The 6,030-nt window shown below is 47.8% G+C and overlaps 1 long non-coding RNA gene across 1 annotated transcript; it reads right to left on the bottom strand.

The window, feature by feature from the left end:
• Positions 1-2,236: 2,236 nt before the first annotated feature.
• On the bottom strand, positions 2,237-5,663 carry LOC122173701 (uncharacterized). The gene is made up of 2 exons (XR_006174403.2): positions 5,262-5,663; positions 2,237-4,470 (listed from the first exon to the last, which is right to left on the bottom strand). It is a non-coding gene; the product is annotated as an uncharacterized LOC122173701 (long non-coding RNA).
• Between the last annotated feature and the right edge of the window lie 367 nt (positions 5,664-6,030).

Here is a 6,030-nt window from a genome sequence, read left to right as displayed (position 1 = left end):
GTCACTCTAGAGCAACTTGGAATGCATGGGTGTCTCATGGTGGGAGGGAAGGTGGAGGGGAGCTCATGTACTTCGTTCAGCTCTTCGGCCCCTGAGGGGTGGGCCGTCGGTAGTTCCTCTGCAGCCCATGTCGTACCTCAGCAACTTAGTTCAGTGCAGCAAGGCTGGGGTCCATGGCTTAGCTGAGTTCCATATGCTGTTTCTAGCCTGAGCCAGCGAGGAGGCCAATGCTCAGTACTGGTTCCCAGTAAGCCTTGCTGCTTGGACGGAGTCTCTTGCTGTGTGCCAGGTCTGTTTTCACTGTCCACTCGCATTCCAGGTGCAGAGCTAGTGCTGTGGAGCAGAGAGGCAGGGCTAGCCTCGTTTTCCTCCACAGCACCCTCTTTGGCCAACAAAGGAACTGCAGGAGTGAGCGCCAAAGTCCGTTCTAGCTCGTATTCATCCTGGAAAGATGTTGGTCACAGTCTTTCCTGGGGCCGGAACGCTGTGTGCAGGGAGTGGGCTCAGCCAGGGAAGGGATGTGCCCATTTCCCTCTGGGAGTAAAAGGGCAGCATGTTTGACCCAAATGTTCCCTTTGTGACCTGCAGGGGGTTAAGCAAGAACCCAGCTTCTCCCATGACTTGCTGTGTCACTGTCGGCAAGTCACTTAACTTCTTCTCTAAATCAATTGATTGTCTGTGAAATGGTGCCCTCCTTTGTCGAGAGCTACAGAGGACAACGTGCTGTTGTATATCAAGCCAAAGCTATGATTTGTGGGGTACCAAGCAATAGAGGTGCCCACTGAGAGACATGCCTCCCTATTCCTATTCTGGGGTGAAGAGGGACATGGCGGCTAAGTTCAGGAGCTGGGAATCTGCTCTGGGCCCCATGCCGCTATTTTGTATACAAAGCTGGCCTTCTGTCTGGCCCTCTGGGTTTTTGGAACAGAGTGCTTCAGGGAAATGCTGAAATGGTAGCATTCTTGCTGGTGTATGCAAAATCCCTCAGCAGGGACTGTGGGCCTCTTTAGGGGTGGGGATGTGCGTGGGGAGTGAATTAACTTGCTTTTCAAGTTTAGCTTGCATGGTCAGGTTCTTCAGAACCTCGCCTGGCAATGAGGAAAGACCAGCTTGTGAACAGAGATTGCATCTCAAGAGACAGTGGGAAAGTTAATTTGGAAAGGACCAGTACAACCCTACACAGGCACTGCAGAAACTCTGGTTGGGGGAGTGTGCAGCTACTCCATTTTCTAGGCATCTCCGTGCAGCATTGGCAATGCAGCCATGCTCTAACTACTGGGCCTTTCTGCAGCTTTCAACACCATAGACTCCAAGGTACTGCTAACCTGGCTAGCGCAGCTGGAGAAGTCAGTGCATTGCTACAGTGGCTCCAAGAGATCCTTTCCAGCAGGCGCAGAGAGCGGTGAATAGCTGCTGCTTCTCCCACAGGCCTTTTAGGCTGGGTCTCTGCAGCGCAGCACAGCACATCTCCCCTTCTGCATATACACAGATGCCATGGGCTCTGCTGCCAACAATGTGATGCTGGCACTTTGTTGGGTGCCTCATTTTTCACAGCTGCAACCAGGGGCACTAAGCCGTCCATGTTTAGAGAAAGCAGCTCTTGCCTGAAGAGCAGCAGCTCTAGTTCTGCACAAGCAAGGATGAAGCTACACAAGCTGGTTGGAAGGGGGAAACATGTGGACAACCTTCCAGTGGCAACGCTTCCCTGAGTGGTACAAAGAATCAGGCCCTTTGTCTCCTCCATTTAGCCTCAATAAGCTGCTAGAGTATAACTAAAGTCTCCCCCCTCCAGCTTGCTTGGAAACTTTCCTTCCTCCTAGCTGACCAGTGCGCACACTGGAGTCTCTGCAGGTGCACCATCCCCCCTCCCTCCACCATGCCTTAGGCTGCTGTGAGATCATCACCGCTGTGTTGTAGTGTGGTGCTTTTTTGGGCACCCAGGGCTGAGAGTCACCTTGTCGCCAGCTGCCTTCAGCAGGAGGGAGTCGTGCCTGTGCCAGCTGGGTGTTAGCTTCTAGCACAAACCAGCCTGTCAGCCACTCAAGCACTCTTCTCCGGGCTCTGCCATCTGACAGTAGATGCACCCCTGCCAAGCATCTGCCTATGGTATCCAGCCCCTGCTCATTGGCTACCCCAGAAACCCCAGCTCCTCTGTTCCCAAAGGAATAGTGTACCCCAGTTGATAAGTTTCATCTTAGCCCACCGCTCCTGTGTCACACACAGCACGTGAGCTTGATTGTAGTAAAACAAAAGGCAATGTATTTTAAAAAGATTCAAATGGAAACAAGGGCAAGTGATGGAAACAAATGGTCAATTAGAAACCCAAATCCTCAAACACAAACTATGGCCCACCCTTATAAATTATCTTTTGTAGCTAATAGATTCTAACCCAAAAGTTCAGTCTTTTGCAGCCTTGGCTGGTCCCAAGGACCTAGGCCCTAGTCTTTTACATAACATCCCTGCCCATCCCTTGACAGCTGGCACTACTGGGCCTCCATGTCACAAGGAGTCCCCGCACTAGCTCCCAGGCAAAAATTTTGACTCTCTGTATAAGGCACAATGCAAGACCCTCCTCTTTGATGCTTTTTCCACTGTAACCAGAATATTATTTATTTGTTACCCTCCCCTATCTCCAGCAAGAAACCCTAGCCCAGCCAAGAATTCTGTTCCCAGTACCCCCACTCTAACCACTAGGTGGCACTGCCTCCTAGAAAACCTGCTTGAGTGCAAGCTGGGATGAGCTCAGAACTGTCCCTGCCTCTCCCACCAGGAGTCAGACACTGGGGACAATCGTTGGAGGAATGGAGTCTTCCAATCTAAGCCATCCTTTGGCAATAGGGATAATGTTCTGTTTCTCTAGCCTGGTGTCTCCTGTTCAGGGGAGTGGGGAAATGCTAAGCTAGTCCCACCAGTAGGGGTCATGGCAGGACAGTGACTCAATTTTGTTTTGTCCATGACCTACGAAATGGCCAAAAACTTTGTCCCGTGACCCACCAGATCCTCCAATCCTTCCTGCTCTGTGAGCCTGGTTTGTCAGCCATTTTGTGGACGGGAGGAATTGATAGGCGATGGTGCTGCTGCTGTCCCAGTCTCTCCCATCACTGGGTACTGTACATGGCAGAGGAATGGTGGTGGTGGAAACCAGAGCTAATCTATTTCTTCTAGCGGGAGTCACTGTAGGGTGTCCTGAACAGAGATGTCTTCATTCTGACCTCCTGCAGCCGGGAATGAACAAGAGGAGGGATGGCGGAGCTTTTCCCCATAGGCAGTGAGGGAGCTGGAGTGGGCTATGTGAAACTCTTTCCATCTCTGCTGTCCCTTGTAGGCAGGACTGGGCAGAATGACTTGAGGATGTGCCGATGCCCAGCCATTCCCTGGAGGAGGAATGAGGCTGTCAGCCATAAGAACATAAGAATGGCCATACTGGGTCAGATCAAAGGTCCATCCAGTCCAGTATCCTGTCTGCCGACAGTGGCCAATACCAGGTGCCCCAGAGGGAGTGAACCTAACAGGTAATGATCAAGTGATCTCTCTCCTACCATCCATCTCCACCCTGTGACAAACAGAGGCTAGGGACACCATTCCTTTAGCTGCGTGGGAATGCAGTGATGCTGTTCCCAGCAGCAAATGCACACTGAGGAAAAGAGTGAAAGGGAGCTCTGTGGTTCTCCACTCCCAGCAGGAGACGCTCTGTGACAGTGTTGTGGGGGTAGGCAGGCTGCAATCAGGTGCTATGTGGGAGGGGACGGGGGGACTGGCATGTATAAACAAAGTTAGTCTTTATCTTGTGCTCAGTAAACCAAAACTAGGGCAGTTACACAGAGAAGGGCACAAAGGAGGCGGGCCTCTGTGTGTAACAAGATCAGCTAATTTAAAGATGTTTGGGGTGGGGAAGGGAATCTCACACTGACTGAGTCTTCAGGGAGTGTTGCTGGCTGCATGGACAAGGCGGCATCAACTGCAATGGACACAAGAACGTCATTAGGAGGAAAATGCACATGTACATTCACTGCAACTGTCAGCTGGGGGAGAGGGGGAGATAATGTCACCCTGACTTCTGGCTGCTGTGAGGTGCAGGGTATTATGTGGCTTTGGTCAGATAGCACTAGCTCTCTCCCAATTGCCAACTGCAAGAGTTAAAAAATCCTGAGTCAGACCCCCCCACAAATCATGAGATTGACTCCCAAATCACCCACTTCACCCGCTGGCACTGCTTCCTTGGTTCCACCACTCCTCTACCCAGTCCCAGCAGCACCACTTTCCTGACTCTCTGCCTCCTGCTGCTCCAGGACCCTCGCTTTGCTATAGGACCATATGTGAAGGCAGCACAGGTCTGTGTTCTCAGCTCTGAGGCTCTTGCCCAGAGTGTTATGCTTATAAGAAGCACTCCGGATCATTTTCAGGGGAAAAGGCAGTAGATTCCTGGTATTCTGGGTTGCTCTTCAGCTGCTACCAACTTTTCCTGATTTTCTGAAAGACAAAAAGAATATGTTTCTACCCCATTTGGGGTGGCAGATTATTGCTTAAAATATCCCCCCCCCCTTTTTTTTTTTTTTTTTTTACAAATACCCTTGCTGATTGCAGGCAAAACAGAGGAATTACCCCCATACTTTTCTGTGTTTTTGTTCTATAGGCAGGCCATGTTTTAATGGCTTCTACCTTTTAAGGGTGAATTATCCCACTGTTCAGTTATTAAATTCATGAGGTAGTGTACCTCAGTTTTCCTTCTTATACAGCAGACCAAGTTTGTAATGTTTTGTTTTGTTTTCTGTGCTAAGCTCTAAGTTTATTCACAGGTAATAGCTGAGAAGCATCATTACCATATGTCCTTAAAGGTTTTTTCCAAAAATCATACACACTATACATTGTTACAGGGTACTTATTAACATTAAGTTTATCCCAGTGTTTAATATTAACATCAAATCTATTAAAAGTATCTTGTTATACCATGCTTTTTATTCAGACAATTTGTTTTTGAGACCAGTGTGTTCAATGTCCTCTTGAAATCTTTGCATAGGCTTTTTAACGTAATTATATCCTTGGGGTTTGGGTGAATTAAAAGATAGGGGTGTCATGCATATAAGCAAACCTCTTTTGTACCTGTCTTCAGATTTCAGCACTGCATACACACACACAAAGTATATTTTTCCTACTTAGAGTTAACCTGTCACTCTCTTATTCTTAGGTTTGACTCCTTTTACCACCTTCCTCTGAAGGGTCATAATTTGAGTCTTTTAGTTTCAGGTAGTTTGTTTGCTTACCAGGTATGTCCTTTATCTGTGGCTCCTTTGTGCTGCCATTTATGGGTAGTTCTCTCCTTCCTCTATCAATTAGGTAATTTGCATCAACACAGGTGCTTTCTGGCTTGCTTTTGGATCCAAAGCCATCAGTAGCTCAGAGCCTCTGTCTTAAAAGGTTTCAGAGTAGCAGCTGTGTTAGTCTGTATCCACAAAAAGAACAGGCGTACTTGTGGCACCTTAGAGACTAACAAATTTATTTGAGCATAAGCTTTCGTGGGCTACAGCCACTTCTTCGGATGCATAGGGACACAATCAACTTCCACCAGAGTTTTGATTTTTTTTTCCTCTTTCAACTCCTGCTTCCAAAACACACAGCGATCTGAAAAAGAAAACACAACCTATTGTGGCTCCCTTTGGAGCCCTAATAAGATTTTAATTAAGTAGCATGTTTTGTTTGCATTTCTTTTACCCTTTCTACAATATACACTGCCCACGTCCTGGGAAAAATGCACATTCCTTTCATAGTTTAACTTCTATAACATTAGCCATATCAATTTTTACATAAGGTGTAACTGTTTCTTTTGTGCTCACAGAGTTCTCATGCACCCTTATCAAAGTGACAGCTGATTACTCAGAGCCACCTTAAGGCGTTTTACAAAGAGTTTTACAAACCAGGAGTGTTGCTTTAGGTCCTAAATACTCCACATATTTACACAATATATTTATACACACAGATACATACATACTCTTTTGCTTAACAGCCCTTACACGGCTTTAATTTTTACACAGC

Source organism: Chrysemys picta, chromosome 7 (genome assembly GCF_011386835.1).
Source record: "Chrysemys picta bellii isolate R12L10 chromosome 7, ASM1138683v2, whole genome shotgun sequence".
NCBI classification, from domain to species: domain Eukaryota; kingdom Metazoa; phylum Chordata; order Testudines; family Emydidae; genus Chrysemys; species Chrysemys picta.
Note: the sequence above shows the minus strand (reverse complement) of the source record. Positions and strands in the feature narration are given on the sequence as shown.